This window comes from Vicugna pacos, chromosome 1 (genome assembly GCF_048564905.1).
Source record: "Vicugna pacos chromosome 1, VicPac4, whole genome shotgun sequence".
Classification (NCBI taxonomy): domain Eukaryota; kingdom Metazoa; phylum Chordata; class Mammalia; order Artiodactyla; family Camelidae; genus Vicugna; species Vicugna pacos.
The window spans coordinates 37,635,204-37,651,968 of record NC_132987.1 but is presented as its reverse complement, the minus strand read 5'-3'; the positions used below and the strand labels follow the sequence as shown (position 1 = coordinate 37,651,968).

Sequence of the window (16,765 nt, the reverse complement as noted above, 5' to 3'; positions counted from 1 at the left end):
AATGTCAGCAGGATAAATGCTCCAACCAAAAGAGTGGTTGAATGAATACAAAAACAAAACCCATATATATGCTGCCTACAAGAGACTCACTTTAGATCTAGAGACACACGCCGACTGAAATTGAAGGACTGGAAAAAGGTATTCCCTGCACATGGGAATCAAAAGAAAGCTGCAATGGCAATACTTATAACAGACAAAATAGACTAAATAAAGACTGTCACTACCTAATGATCAGAAGATCAATCTATTAAGAAAATATAACAATTATAAATATATGGCTCAACAAAGGAGCACCTCATGCACATCATTGGAGAGATAATCAATAAACACAGGTCTTAAAATGACAAACATTAGTCAAATGGACTTGATAGATACAGAATGTCTCATCTGAAAGCAGCAGAATACACATTCTTTTAAAGTGCACATGGAATATTCTCCAGGATAGACCACATGGTAAGCCACAAAACAAGCCTGAGTAATTTAAGAAAACTGAAATAATACTAAGCATCTTTTCTGGCCACATTGCTATAAGACTACAAATCAACTACAAGAAAAAAGAACCTGCAAAAAGACAAATGTAGAGGTTAAATAATATGCAACTAAACAACCAATGGATTACTGAATAAAATAAAGAGGAAATCAAAAAATACCAAAAAAATTTCAGAGTAAGGAACATTTCTGAACTCATCTATGAGGCCATCATCATCCTAATACCAAAATCAGTAAGAAAGGTAGAAAGAAAGGTAGGTAGGAAGGAAGGAAGGAAGGAAGAAAACCATAGGCCAGTATCACTGATGACCATAGGTGCAAAAATCCTCAACAAAATGACTCCAACAGTACATTACAAGGGTCATACACCATGATCAAACGGATTTATCCCAAGGATGCAAGGATTTTTCAGTGTCTGGAAATCAATACATGTGATACACCACGTCAACAAATTGAAGAATAAAAATCATTTGATCATCTGTCTCAACAGATGTAGAGAAAGCTTTTGATAACGTTCATCATACATTTATCATAAAAACTCTTCAGAAAGTGGACATAGAGGGAACATGCCTCAACATAATGCAGGCCATATATGACAAACCCACAACATACTGAAAGGTGAAAAGCACAAAGCATTTCCTGTAAGATCAGGAACAAGACAAGGATACACACACTTGCCACTTTTATTCAACATAGTATTGGATGTCCTAGTCACAACAGAGAAGCAAAAGAAATAAATATAAATTAGAAAGGAAGAAATAAAACTGTCACTGTTTACAGATGACATAACACTATATATAGAAAATCCTAAAGAGGCTACCAGAAAACTACTAGAGCTCATCAATGAATTCAGTAAAGTTGCCAAATACAAAATTAATGTACAGAAATTTGTTGCATTTACGTACACTAAGAACAAAGTATCAGAAAGAGAAATTAAGGAAACAATCCCATCTACCACTGCATCAAAAAGAATAAAATACCTAGGAATAAACTTACCTAATGAGGCAAAAGACCTCTACTCTGAAAACTACAAGATATCAATGAAAGAAATTAAGGATGATGCAAACAGAGGGAAAGACATACTGTGTTCTTGGATTGGAAGAACTGGTGGTGTTAAAATGACTGTACTACCCAAGGAAATCTACAGATTCAAAGCAATCCCTCTCAAATTACCAATGATATTTTTCACAGAAATTTAATTTTTCTTTAATTTTTATGGAAACCAAAAGGCCCCAAATAGCCAAAACAATCTCTATAAACAAGAATAGAACTAGTGGAATCAGGCTCCCTGACTTCAGACTGTACTACAAAGCTACAGTAATCAAAACAGTATGATACTGGCACAAAAAGAGACACATAGCTGAATGGAACAGGATAGAGGGTCCAAAAATAAGCCTGCACACTTTTGTTCAATTAATTTACTACAAAGGAGGCAAGAATGTACAATGGAGAAAAGACAACCTCTTCAATAAGTGGTTCTGAAACTACTGGACAGCTACATGTAAAAAATGAACTTAGAACATTCTCTAACATTATAAACAAAAATAAACTCAAAGTGGATTGAAGGCCTCAGTGTAAGACCTGATACCCTCAAACTCCTAAAGTAAAACACAGAACACTTTTTGACATAAATTGTAGCAGTATTTTTTTGGATCCATCTCCTAAAGCAAAGGGAATAAAAGTGAAAATAAGTAAACATGACCTAATTAAACTTAAAAGCTTTTTGCACAGCAAAAGAAACCATCAACAAAATGAAAAGACAGCCTATTGAATGGGAAAAAATATTTGCAAATTATATGACTAATGAGGGATAAACATCCAACATATATAAACAGCTTGTATGACTCAACATCAAAAAACAACCTGATTTTTAAAAATGGCATAAGAACTGAGTAGACTCTTTCTAAAGAGGAAACACAGATGGCCATAAGGTCCATGAAAAGATGCTCAATATCATTAATCATCAGGGAAATGCAAATCAAAAACATAATCACCTCACATCAGTCAGAATAACTATCATCGAAAAGAACACAAATAACAAGTGTGGGAGAAGATGTGGAGAAAACAGAGCCCTCGTACACTGTTGGGAATATAAATTTATGAAACTGCTGGAAAACAGCATGGAAGTTGCTCATAAAACAAAAAATAGAACTACCATATGACCTAACAGTTATACTCCTGTGTATATATCTGGGCAGGGGGAAAAACACTAATTTGAAAAGATACATGCACCCTAGTGTTCCTGGCAGCATTACTTACAATTGCCAAGATATGGAAGAAACCTAAGTGTTCATCAATAGATGAATGGATAAAGAAGACATGGCATATATATATATATATATATATATATATATATATATATATACACACACACACACACACATATACATACACACGTACATGTACATGCAATGGAATACTACTCAGTCATAAAAAGAACAAAATGTTACCATTTACAGCAACATAGAGGGCATTATGTTAAGTGAAATAAGTCAGAGACAAATACTGTATAATACCACTTATATATGGAACCTAAAAAATACAAAAAAGTGGTGAATATAACAGAAAAGCAGCAGACTCACAGGTATAGAGAAAAAGCTAGTGGTTACCATTGTGGGGAGCAATATAGGGGTGGGGATTGGGAGGTATAAATTATTAGATGTAAGATGTACATCGTTGTAGCCTAACACAAGGAATACAGTCAATATTTTGCATTACCTAAATAGAGTGCAATCTTTAAAAATTGTATACAAAAAAGTACATGAGAGCATTCAGCTCTGAGGAAGGGGTGTCTCCTCCCGGCTAGGAATGGCTTTCTCAAGCAACTGAGAAACTTGCAGCAGTGGTGGAGTTAAGTCCTCATACCTTGTAGCTGTCCCTAAAGGGAAACCCCCTCATTTTAAGTAAAGAAAAAACTTTGTGGAGGACATGCATAAGAACTGGCCATTTATGATCTGAGCAGCCATGGTGGTTATACAACCAGAGGGGGAAACTGGGACGTGGAAGAGGAGCTGAAATAACTCAAGGGTAAAGACCTAGGCAAGTAAGCTCACAAGCAGCACACCAGCCCATCACACAAGTTCACCAGTAAATTTTATCCCCGACAATTTTAACCTTAATATAGGAAATAGAGTCTCTCAAACAAGAAAAACAAGTGGTGTTAAAAAGCCAAAACAGACTAACACCCAGCCAGATGCACGCTCCTAAGGAGCTTCTATTTGCAAGTACCTACTTAAAGGAGATCTCAACCTAAAATGACCAATATAGGGCTCTTTTGTTGCAGATGAGGTAAAATCAGAAAAAGCCAGCTTGATAAAACAGCTTTTCAGAATTCTGACCTTAAAGAAGTCAGTCCTTCTAGGAGAACCTGCATTTCTCTTCCTGTGTCTTTGAGATACAAACGTTCTACTTGATCTTTCGGGCTGTGTGTGTGTGTGTGTGTGTGTGTGTGTGTGTGTGTGTATGTGTTTTGAAAACTTGATCTCTTGCCATCTGGAAGTACACACATGATGTACATTTGGCAGCCAATTAAATAAACTGGGATTCTGAGCAATCTTTCATCTGACTGTGCCAACTATTGGGGGCATTTTTGGTCATTTTAACCTCCCTTGCATCAGTCTGTACAACAAGGGCCTTTACTTTTTTAGACTTTTTTTTTGGTAATAAACTTTCTAGATCTTGTGAAGGCTACATCCTTCACACTCTCTTGTGAGAATGCCTCTTGCGTCTTACTGGTTTGAGTCACTAGTAAGATACATCTTGTTAATGGCCAGATGATGGATCCTTTAAACCGAAGAAACTTCTAAACTGATAAATTTTTAAAGAGCTCTCATTATAAACAGCTGCTTTATTGGCACTTATGGGAAAAAAATAGGTTGAGATATAATGGTTAACCTAAGAACTCCTTTAGTTTAAAACAAAAACTGTTTAAGAAGCTTTATTTGTGGCCTCAGCTTCCCTTCATTGGGCCTTTTAGATGCTAATAAAAACATTAGCATAATTCATGTTAATTAACAGCAAAGTAAAAAAACTGAAGGGAAAATCTAGAGAATTTTTCCCAATAATGTAGAAATTTTAAAGGAACTTGTTCTGAAAGGATAAAGAAATCTCTATTTGGTTATTAAAAAATGGGATACTCTGGTAGACAGCTGCAAACTCATGAGAGAACTTGAGCCAGAGGCTCCTGGCTAAGCCAGACGCAAATTTCTGACCACAGAAACTGAGCGATAATAAGTACTGTTCAAGTCACTAAGTTCTGGGATAATTTGTTACACAGTAATAGATACTAAAATATTACCCAAGGCCAGGGGAAGAACCACCCAAAATGATTAGAGGGGCAAATCATCAGAACTCACACAGGACCAGAAACAGTTCCTATTCCCAACAGCTAGAACAGAAAGCCTCACAAGCCATGGGGCACTGTGGAATACTCAAAGTGGTTTTGTTTCATCAATGGGGCAGAATTAGCTGTAGATTAAACACTGTTCTGGTTTTACCTACCAAAGCCTATAAGCTAGTCTTCAAAAGATTAAAACATTTCCAAGTAACTTAACTGCATCCCAGAATAAATCTCAGAAATATTTACAGGAATTTTAAAATATGCAACACCCAAAACTCAGTTTCTAGCATTCTGTGAAAAATTATCAACCATGTAAAGAAGTAGGAAAATATGAACCACACAAAGAGAAAAAATGAATTGCACTGACCCAAAAATGACACAGATGACATAATCAGTACATAAGGACATTAAAGTAGTTGTTATAATTGCATTCCAAAGAGGAAACTTTGTATATATTAAGAGACTTAGAAATTACAAAAAACACCCAAATCAAACTTCTAGGTATGAAAACTGCAGGGTCTAAAATAAAAAATACACTGAACAATGCATAAGACGACTAGTGAACTTGAAGACATAGCAATAAAAATTATCCAAAGTGACAGAAGAAAGATTATAAAAAATTAATAGAGCATCAGTGAAACAACCTCAAGCAGTCCAATATACATGATATTGGAGTCCCCAAAGTGGAGGAGAAAGAAGGAAAAATAGAAAAAATCTTGAAAAAGTGGTCAAAAAAATTTCAAATCTGATGAAAAATATGAATCTAAAGATCCAAGAAACTAAATGAACCCTAATGGAAACATAATGAAAAATTCACCAAGGCACAAAGTAATCAAATTGCTTATAACTACTGAAAAAATTTAAACCAACCAAGACAGGGTAGTGGTGATCACTATAATGTATAGAAATATTGAATCACTATGTTGTGCACCAGGAACACAATTGTAAGTCAATTATACTTCAAAAACAAACTCTTAGAAAAAGAGATCAGAGTTGTGATTATCAGAGGTAGGAATTGGGGGGAGGGGGAACTGGATGAAGGTGGTCAAAAGGTACAAACATCCAGTTATAAGATAAATAATAAAATAAAAAGTAGAGATGTGATGTACAACATGATTAACACAATTAACACTACTCTATGTTACATATGAAAGATGTTAGAGTAAGTCCTAAGAGTTATCATGAGGAAAACATTTTTTTCCTTTTTATTTTGTATCTATATGAGACAACAGATGTTCACTAAACTTACTGTGGTAATCATGTCGTAATGTGTGTAAGTTAGATTAAGCTGTACACCCTAAGCTTATATAGTGCTGTATGTCAGTTATGTTTCAATAAAATTAGAAGAAAAGGATAAATAAAAAGGACATTAATGGGATTAAAACACATTTTTGTAGAATACTACCTAAGGTTGGATGAGTCAAAGTGACCCACTGTTGGTCCCCAACATTAAGGGGCCCCCAAAACATCTGTTCTCTTTACCTCAGTTTAAAATATATATGTATTTCAAAGGTTGGGAGGAAAATTTCACTGAGATACTTCACCAGCAGTTGGCAGACCAATTCATCAAGTTGAAGTACTGACAGAAGGACCTAAACCCCTTGTGTTCAACCCTCACGGGGACCCCAGGGCTGTCTATACAAAATAGATTAAATGGTCAGGGGATAAAAAGTAAGGAAAGCATCTAGGACTCCTTTTAAGAACAAGACTTGTTGATTGGATCCTAATGGAAACTAAAGTTAAAGGATAAAGGTGGATAGAATTGAAATGAAAGTTTATACAAATCGGCATATTTAAATGGATTTTGTATAAGACAGGTATATCTCTGCTGAAGTATATTACGGGATAGACATGTTTTACTGAGAATGCTTCCCCTGCTTGGTATTATAAGATAAGACATGTGACTCTGTCCCTCAGGAAATATTAATTAAACATAATAAAGGAAACCAGTAGGATTACCTGAGCACATACAATATAAAGTAAAACTGAAAGCAAATATTCAGGGGCTAATAAAAATAGTAATAGAGATTTTGCTCTGGGCCTAACCTATGCACTCAGAAATAGGGCCTTTGTTGAAAGACTTATGCAAGCTTTTGTAGGCATGATAAATTAAACCCTAAAGTTCTAGAACACAGAACTCTTGAATTTGTTTAGTTGGAAATCTCACCGATATTAAAAAAAAAAAAAAAAGCATATAGCTGAGCAAATCAGTATCTTAATATCATTTAGATGTCAGACCAGTTCTTTGCAGAATTAAAAGCAACTGTGTGTTACAAATCTCTACAGTTCAAAAATGTAAACGCAATCCACAGTGACCTAGATGGACCCTTCTTAGCTCAACCAGGTACAACTCGAAACCAAGGGGGAAAAGGCCGCTGAAAACTCAAACCACTAGAAAGGCTCCCTCACCCAAAGTGTAATTCACAGCTTCCTTAAGGGTCTATCAAGGACAAATGCAAATCTTAAAAAACTTTTCCACAAATTGTAAAGCCTTAGTCATCTGAGCAAGCAAATTTAACTTATTCCAACTGTTTTTTATTAAATAGTGAGTGTATATTGTAATAATTGATTCATAGCTTAAGTGTTCACATGAAGCTATGACATCTCTAGTTTTGTCTGTTTATATGTTTTTGTATATATCATACATATGAGATATCTCTACCTCCAGAAAATAGTATCTAAATTAAACTTATGAAAGAGCTGTATTTAATTGACTTAAAAGCAGGCAGTTACAAATTAAATATTCTAAATATAAAAGACACTGGCCAGAATGAATTTCAGGTTCACATGATCTAGGAAATAATCAATATTAAATTGATAACTGGTATTATGGATAGCTCAATTAATATAGACATCTTTTATTGTACCTAGGTTAGTAAAGATCAATAAGTTCATGTTATTTCTGTTGCAGAGCTTGTCAGCAAGAAATAAAAAACTAACTGGGTATGATTTTCATAAGTTGTAAACTAAAGGTAAATGGATGAGAGTTTTCAAGTGAACACTTTAAGAATCAATTATGTTTTGGGTATATCTATCTAAAATAATTTCTCCAAATCTTTGGTAACTGAAGACTTAAGAGTTTTGCTAAATTAAGTTAAACAACAGGAATCCATTGAATATCCAGGTCATTTCAAATAAGATAAAATACTGGAACATTAATTGCTAAATCAGGTCTAAAATTACCTATTTTTTTATTCTTACAAGAGGAAAACTAAAGCTATTTAGAGATTATTAGACACACATCTTGTACCACATTGAAGAAAGAAATTATACTGTGAGAAGATGAATGGTTCTAGAAGTTATAGAATGTTCCTAAGTTCCATGTCAGGAAATGCTGGTATGACAAAATGGTTCACAATTACTTGCTTCTTGGCTTTTGCTAAAGATTAAAGTTTTTAAGGGTTAAAATTGTAACATATGTAATAAATTAGGTAACTGAATTTTATTATTAAAATTAAGCTAGTTCAAGACTGGAGTTTGGTTCTTTCTCTGCTAAGAAAGTTTTCTTGGAATACTACTTTTGATAACAGACTATGTGAGTTTCTTTGCCTTTAAATGATCTGTATTTGTTTCTGAAATCTTTCACTGTGGTTAAGTGAAGTATTGTTTCACAGTGACTTGTGATCCTATTTGACCAAATGTTTTGAAACTTTTTGGTATTTTTGACAGATTTCCTCATTATCAAATTCTAATTAAGTTCTTTTGACCCCCAGCTAACTCTGGCATGCTTCAAAGGAACACTGAAACATCCCAAAGAGAGAAATTGCCACATATGAATTACTCTGATTTTTTGTTTGAATTCTGTAAATTGAAAACTACTCCAGAACACTGAAAATTAAGTGGAAAGCTTGCACTGTGCAGATATTTACTTTAAATGCAAGAACTAGGTCATGTTTAGGTCTGTTTCTGTTGGTCAGTTTTTTCTCTTCTCTTTGTATATCTCGTAATTTTTACTGCTAGGTATTTTGTATTAAAAATTACTTATGTTGCCAGATGTTGAGATTGCCTTAAGAGAGAGAGAATCCTATTTTGTGATAGGTGGCCTAGAGGGAGTGGCTGGGGAGGTGGGTGAATATTCCCGCAATCCCATCAGGGACAACCTGGCTTGAGGTTGGGCTGTCAGTTTTGTAAGGTTCAATTAGCTTGTTTCACTCCATGGTGATTCTGCTTGTCTTATATTAGCTTAGTTACAAACTATCTTCTCAAGGATGTTTGTATAATAAACAGTCTTGCAAGATAAAGATACTATTTCTCTCAGTGGTAAAAAAACAGAGGGTTTTGTTTGTTTGTTTGTAATCTTATTGATAATGTTTCCCTCAAGAGCAAAAGTTAGGCAGGTTTGCTAACAGGCCCCTTATGAAACTGGCAGGGTTCTTCTAAGCTCAAGGTTTGTCCCTCCTGACACAAACCCACCATGTGTGCAGCATCCTCCCGGATCTAATTTTACATCACCCCTATGGGACTTGAGGCACAATGCGAACCGGTGCACATGTGTTGCCTGCTGTGCTGTGAATAATGAAGTTCTTTGCCCCTGACCCAGGAGTCCCATGCATTCTGTCAGCATCTGTGAAACTGCAGCAGGCTCACTTGTGAAGTAAGATTTCAGACCCTTGACATTCCTAAGATTAAGTCTTCATTGGTCTCAAGTGAGAATTTGGCATATTTTGTAGAATCCTTCTTGCTGAACTCCAATTTTTATCTTCTTAGCTTCGTGAGACTGCAGAAAATTTTGTTCTGCTTTTTACTGACTTTCCATGTAGCCTCTTAACCTCTGACCCTGAGCATCTTAAGAAATTAGCTAACACCTTGAGGGAAAATCCTGCTGAGGAAGGTTCCTCTCTTCTCTCTGGGTCTTGTCCCCTCATGTCCTGTTACCTGAAAATCTCTAAAATCCATCTTTTTTTAAAATTCTATCACTGTGAACTTCCTATAAGTCCTTTTGTCCTTTCTATCTTTAAAGTGTAATCTTCTCAGTGGTGTGACCGGTACCTCACTCCAAATGCAGCACAACCCCTGAGGGAAAATCACTCACTGATTGGTTCAGGTATCTGTCTGTGTTTCCTTCTCTCCAGGCTCCAGGATCTTTAAGTCTTGGTTGCTTTAGCAGCCATGAAGTACCTTCAAAGTAAAGTTCATTCCTTTCCTTCCTTTCTTTTTTTTTTCCTTAGCAGGGACACTAGAGATTGAGCCCAGGACCTCGTGCACACCAAGCATGAGCTCTAACCAGAAAGCTAAACTCCCCACCCCTTCCTTTTCTTCTTTTCGTTTTTCTTCTGTTCTATTTTGTCTTCGCTTCTCTTTTTTCTCTCTCCTTCTCTCCTTCCGTCCCTCCCTCACTCTTTCTTCCTTATTGTTTTTCTACTTACCACTATGAGTGTTGTTCTGCCGAAAGCTACTGCACTTCGGCAGGTGACCAGCTGCATGACACTGATATACCTTATAGATACTTTAATCAAAAGGTCATATTAAATGAGCATTTGAGGTACTTTAGTTAGTGCCTCTGAAGAGCTAATTTCCTATGCCAGTAGCACAGGCAGAATTTAATATCAACGTATTATTTCCACTACATAAATACTTCTTTATTAAACATGTGAAGCAGATTTGATATTTTATAGACTGTAATAATGCATATTGCACTATACAATATGAAATTTTATGAAATTCTACTCAGCTTATCAGCCTCACTTCTCCTCATTACAAAAATTTGACTTTGTTGACTCAAGGCAATCAGTTATTTCAAACTATAGAGCTTGGATTTAGGAATGGCTGAAGGCTTAGTTAAATTCAGGTTTCTCCCATTCAGTATTCTCCTTGTGCTCTGTCAGCATTCTTGTGTCCTGAGGATGCACCTAGCAGGGTGCCCACTGCATGGACACGATGTGCTGGTGACGACCACATCTCATCTTTCAGCATAGGCAGTACATGCGGATAAATCTGGGGCGCTGAGACTTCCACCCCTGAGCCTCCAGTTCAACTCATGTTGTCACTGCTGATCTTTGAGTGACAAACTTATCGATGAGTTCCCACCTTGCCCGCCTACTTTACATTCTCAGATCTAGGGTTTCCTTGCCTTTTGCCTCTGTAGCTCCCTGGTAAGCATCCAGCTTTCAATTCTGGGCAGCCTTTTATGCCCTGCTTAGGTAGTCATGCTATTCCCTGTCTCCTCCCTCCCCTGTAGGGGCTGAGTAAACATTTAAAGGCATGCGGTGAGGGTGAGTATATCATTTCCTCTCTCTACCTATGATAACAGTGTGATGACCCCATTTGGAATGGGTAATCTGAAACTGCCTCCAGCCAGAAACTCAAATAATGGGAATCAATCTCTTTGCCTTCACAATTTCAGAATTATCCAGAGGTTTGTGTTAATTCTTTTTGGCTTGTTTTCTAAAAAAGAGGCCAGACAGCAGGGACCTATATCTGTTTTCCTTTCCCACTCATATTAAATCTCAGAATAGGTTTTGCTCTTCCACTGTTTAGCGGGAAAACTGTCATGTTTTGTCACTGTATTTTTAGTCTGTGTTGTATGATATAAGGTTTGTGCTGCGATGCCCTCAAGCTTTGATTTGGGTATGCAAGGCCAAGTTTTTGATTGCCAGAGCCCTTTCTCTCTCTCATGGTGTTGTGTTCTAAAAATAAAAGCACTTTTGATTTTAACCTACAATCTCCATTATGAGTTTAAGAAATAATCTCAATATTTAATTAACTTCTTTCTTTTGGACTGTATCTGCTCTCTCCTGAAGCAATAAATGCTGCTCTGACTTGGTGGTGAGCTGTGGTGTACCCAAATTTATGTGTCGCTGGGGGAGGTCAAGAGAAAACACCATTCACACAACCCCCCAGAACCGTGCTGGTGAGACGGGCAATAGCGTTACTGGGAAGATTGGTGGTTTCTCTCTGCAGTTCGTGGTAAGTAAGGCCATAAATATCGATGAGGTTGGACGTGCTCCATGTTACTAGGAGCCAAGTGGCAATGCTTAACCATCGGAATTCAGGAGATCATAATTACCATAACCAAGTGGACAGGCAGGGGGGCTTGATCCACACTAAGCTGTGCAGCTGGTTAATAGGACATGGTGCCTTAGAGGCGCAAGAGTGGAGCAGGCAAGAGGAGTCTGTGACGATGGTGGAGTAGGAAGCAGCAGGAATTTGTCTCTCTGCCTAGACAACAATTGCACTGGCAGAATCTGTCTGATGTAACTATTTTGGAACTCTGAAGTTTACAAAAGGCTTGGACTTCCAGGGGAAAGCTTGGACAGTAACTTGTAGTTAATTTCAGTCAATTCAGCCCTTAGCTCCACGGCAGTTACCCACCTCCCAACACCCAGATACCTGGCAGACAGCCTTGCATAACGTTCCTGGAACTGTTTGTACCCATGAGCCAGGGTGGGCAATAAAAATCCTGTCCTCCAAAAAATCATGGATCTATGCTGTGTGACCAGGGAGCACAAAAGATGCAGACACAGAAGCAGACAACTGGAGTCCTGGGTCTAATGAGTCCACTGTGAACCGGCCAGAGTCTTGGCTAAAGTTCAGTCACAGTAGGTTTACTGAAGCCATGGTTCCACACAGTGCTCATTTCCTTAACCTGTGGTGTATATTTAGTATTTATATACATGAAAGTTGGAGTAATACCCACATTAAGCTCCTCATCTACTATGGAAGAGAGATATAGTGGGAAAGACCAAGCAGAATTCTCTAAAAAGCACCCCTTCACACAAATACATACCACACATACACAACCAAGACATAAACCAGAAACTATTATTTCCTACAGATTAGGCTTAGATAATAACAACAACAACAACAAAGTCTAAATAACAAAGAAGTGGTGTCCCCTATCCCATCTGCCTTTAATTTACTAGAATGGCCCCTGCAGAAATAGACGGCATCCTGTAGAAAAACTGTAAGACACACATGCTCCAGAGGATGGAAGAAACCTTCCAAAGATTCAGGGAGATTTCACAACAGGGAAATGTTTAAGGACCCAACCTTTGGAGGCAGGGGATATTCCCTCTAAAATAAAAGACAAATTTCTGTACCTTAAAACACCTACCACAAAATATGAAGCAGCATAGTTGAGAGGCCTGTCTGTCTGTTCCGGAGGCACCGCGTTCACGCCTGGTTACTCGAATCTGGCCCATAAATTAGATGACACAGAAGGCTGCTAGCTTGGAGTAGGGGCAGAGAGGAAGGTGTTCCGCAACAAGGCTCGGCTATTTTTGTACAATGTGTCTCCTTTCAGTTGCCCTCTTCCCTCTCTCACATATGGCTCTGAAATCCACATGTGGTCACTCAGTTTACATAGTATTTAAAATAAACGTGCACCTTTCACGTCCCTTCAAGACCTGCCTTCCATCTCTCTCTAGTATTCTCTCTTACTCCTCACCTGTCCTGAACCTGTAAACACACCACTCTCACGCTCTACCCATGACCAGCTATTCTTGGATTTCTCAACATGACATACCCTTTGCAAGTGCTTGTTCTTGTGTTTGCAAACTCATTTTAACTGACATCATATTTGTTCCCAGTTCTTCTGAAAAATCCCCTCTCTTATACTCCCAGGTCAAATTTAGGTCACTTCCTTCTTGGGAAAATTTTCTAACCTCCCTTCTAATATTTCCCATCTTCCTTAACTAAAAGCTCAATACAGTTAGCATATGTCAGCTCTCATTAAATACGCCTGGAGCATATACCATGCAGTAGGTGAACTGGTTCTTTATATCTTTGTCTCCTATAGATTATGAGATCCCTTGAAAGTAGAGACAAGGATTTACTCACTTTGTATTACCAGCACTTCTCATAATGCTTGCTCCGTGGGAGAAACACGACTACTTATTGAATAAACGCATTATTTAATCATAAATGATACCCAGACTTTTCCAAATATTTTGTTGAAATTTTTCCTTTTGGCAGAAAATTCTCTTCACCTCTTTTCAAAACCTTCTCTCTTTCCATTTTAACTGAAATTGCATTCTATATTAAGAGCACTACTCCCTCAATAGCCCCCTCTCTGCAGGATGCATTTCTAACCACAAACCCTCCACACGCCACTAGGCACTGACACATTCTAAACATTGTTTTTTTTTCCACTTTTTAGATGAGAATTATCCTACCTATTTGGCACACCTCCTCACCTTTGACTTTTACAGAATACTGCTGAATAACTTCTACTTCTCTTTGTCATAGATTTTCACTGATTTCTAAGTGACAACGTCACATTCAGCAAAGATGAGTTTTTCTATAATTGCAAATAGAAGGGCAATTCTGATGCCCATATTAAAGACAAATCAAAGAGCCTAACCTCCTATTTCATAGATTCAATTCAAATACCTTATTTGCATTCCATTTTAGCTATGTCCTCTGACATCTATTTCATACAACCTCGATGTGTTCTGTATCATAAATATTAATGTAAAGATCAGGGTTTCTGATTGTAGTCCCCTGTTCTTCCAGTTCTTTCATACTCCTACTTGCAGTAACCACAGTTCTTGATCTCATTATGTTCTTGACTTCTTTTTCCTTTCCATTTGAATCTGGTTGATCAAAGTTCCTCTTAGATTCATTTCTTTTGATAACAAGACTGAATTCATAATGAGTAACCATATTAGTCAGGAGTTCTCATTTTAAATCATCTGATGTCAGTATTTAATATTTAATCCAAAACAGGAATTTATTGAATGATCTGCAGTATCTGTAAGTAGCACATGAAATCAGAACTAGACATGGAGAAGCAGGGTTCACAGACTGTGTGCACCCATGACCACAGCCAGCATTACCCTCAAATATGCTCCAGTGAAGACTCCTTTTGCAGCACTAATAATTACTAATAATAATAATTACTAATAATTAATTGGCCAAACCAAAAACAGAGCTTCACTGTACACTAGATATATCACTAATGATGCCTCTGTCATTATGTCCTATAATTAGATTCTTTCACAATAGTTTTGCCACCACAAAAATTTTTCTATTGTTTCCTAGTAAATTTTGTTTACTATGTCCAGAAAGGCCGAGTACTAGTTTCAACTTCCAGTTCAAAGGAGTATCTTTTATGTTGGCTGGTGAAACCATTTTTGCCCTTGGGCTTAAAACTTCTCAAGCAGCAAAGACCCCAAACTTGGAGACAGGAAGCAATATTTTTATAAATTGACAATTTTGATGAAATAATAGTACATATTTCCTGTTTTCCCTTTAATTTTTCAGCAGTGAATTTAGTCCACATTTTTTAACCCCAAATTTAAATGTATTTCTGACTAATTCTCTAATCTTACTCCTTCTGAGGATCTGACCATCTTTTTTAAACCATTGATACCACCAGTGAATTATCACTGGCCATCAGTATTAGGCTAGAATATGCCAAGGACAAAACAGTCTTACTGTCTCACTAACAGAGCAAATGTGTCCTCTCATTCCTGTTACAGGTACAAAGCTTGATAAGGTAGAGAGAGCAGAAGGGGCTGTGCAGTTAAAATCACTTAGAACCAACCATGACAGAGCATCACCGGCTTGTAGCTGCGCCACTGGAATGCGGGTCTGGCTCAGCTGCTAGACCGGGAGAAGCTGGAGCTGAAGGGCGGTGCTGACACTCGTTTCTTTCTCTCACTGCCCTTTGGCCAGATGTCATCATTATCACATCATCCTAAGTACCTAACTACAAGAGGGTGAGAAAATGCAGGGCAAGAGAGAGAATGTTTAGAAGCACCCAACTGTTACAAGAGCTATTCTCCTAGACAAAGAAAAGTGCTCCTCACAATCCAGCTACTGACAAGGCTTCCCATTTCTCTGATGCTTCAGGGAAAATCCACTCAAGGGTGAATGAATGGAGCCCAGTTTCTATTGGTGCCAACATATCTTGCAGCGCCATCTCTTCTTAGGGTTTACTTTTCTCCCCTGGGACAACTGATCGTAGGAAACGTCTTACAAGGAAGTGACAATACAGACAAAACAGGCACACAGAGAATGCAAACCACCTGCTGGGGAATTTATGTTTGCTATTGTGGCCCCTAGAGGGGATTTCCTAACATTCCAAAGGACACTGAGGCCCCAGTGACCTAAACTGGCGGCTCTCTCAGCTATGTTGGAACAAAGCTCCCACCCTCTGGCATATACGGAACTTGCAAGAGAATCTCAGTTATTTGCTTTGTTAGTTGTCTAGGTACTAAGAGCCTCTGGGGCCCTGGGATTCTGCCACGTTCACTGAAATCAGGGAGTTTTGGATTGTAACATATTCTAATGCACTCTGTAGAAAACAAGCCCAAAAAAGCACTGTTTAAAAATACCAGTACTTTATTAATCAAAATATTTCTTAATGCCTTGGTGAATGGAGTATTTTCAGGACATCCTTACATGTCCTGGTTCCTGGAAGTAATTAAGGAGTGGGTGTTTGGATCCCACGTGAAATGTACACACCAACATTTCTGTCTACCTCATTATTTCAGTACATTTCTGGCATCAAAGGGAACAGCATGGGTTCATGGATAAGAGTAGGGACCCTGCAGCCTAGGTGTAAGTCCCAGTTCTGCTGCTTCCTCAGTCCATTTCCCTGCCGTCCTTTTCCCCACCTGTGCGATAAAGGATAATCTATTTACCTGACATAACGTATTATAATAAATAAATGAATTAATCTATGTATAACACTCAAAAGAGAGCTTGGAATATACAAAGAAATCAATGAAAATAAATAATAAATAGTATCTAAAATGTATCTATCATAAACCACTATTGAGTCCATGATTTATTCAAATAACCTAGCAAAAAATTAGAAAGACTTCAAACTGCCTAAGTTAGTTGTTTTATGGCCCCTCAGAAACAAGCTGGATCCCCATACACACCTAAAATCTGGTTTGAATGTCAACACTGAAGATGACACACAAGGCTTTGGGACAGCAGACAGGCTCCCAGGCTGGTCCAAAAATGGCTTGAGAGAGAAGAGGGTGG

The 16,765-nt window shown here is 37.6% G+C and overlaps 2 long non-coding RNA genes across 8 annotated transcripts in view; one reads left to right on the top strand and one right to left on the bottom strand.

Annotated features, from left to right (window-relative positions):
- LOC140696184 (uncharacterized) overlaps positions 1 to 16,765 on the bottom strand; it is a 704,768-nt gene that overhangs the window by 5,829 nt on the left and 682,174 nt on the right. The window lies entirely within an intron of this gene.
- LOC140696186 (uncharacterized) overlaps positions 1 to 16,765 on the top strand; it is a 114,631-nt gene that overhangs the window by 91,898 nt on the left and 5,968 nt on the right. For 2 of the 4 annotated variants that reach the window (XR_012072322.1, XR_012072321.1), the window contains 2 exons: positions 11,569 to 11,734; positions 15,250 to 16,399. The exons of 1 other annotated variant lie outside the window; for it this stretch is intronic. This is a non-coding gene — a long non-coding RNA (uncharacterized lncRNA). Of the gene's footprint in view, positions 1 to 8,541; positions 8,618 to 11,568; positions 11,735 to 15,249; positions 16,400 to 16,765 lie in introns of those variants that run through there. One more of the 4 variants, XR_012072324.1, reaches the window with a different exon arrangement.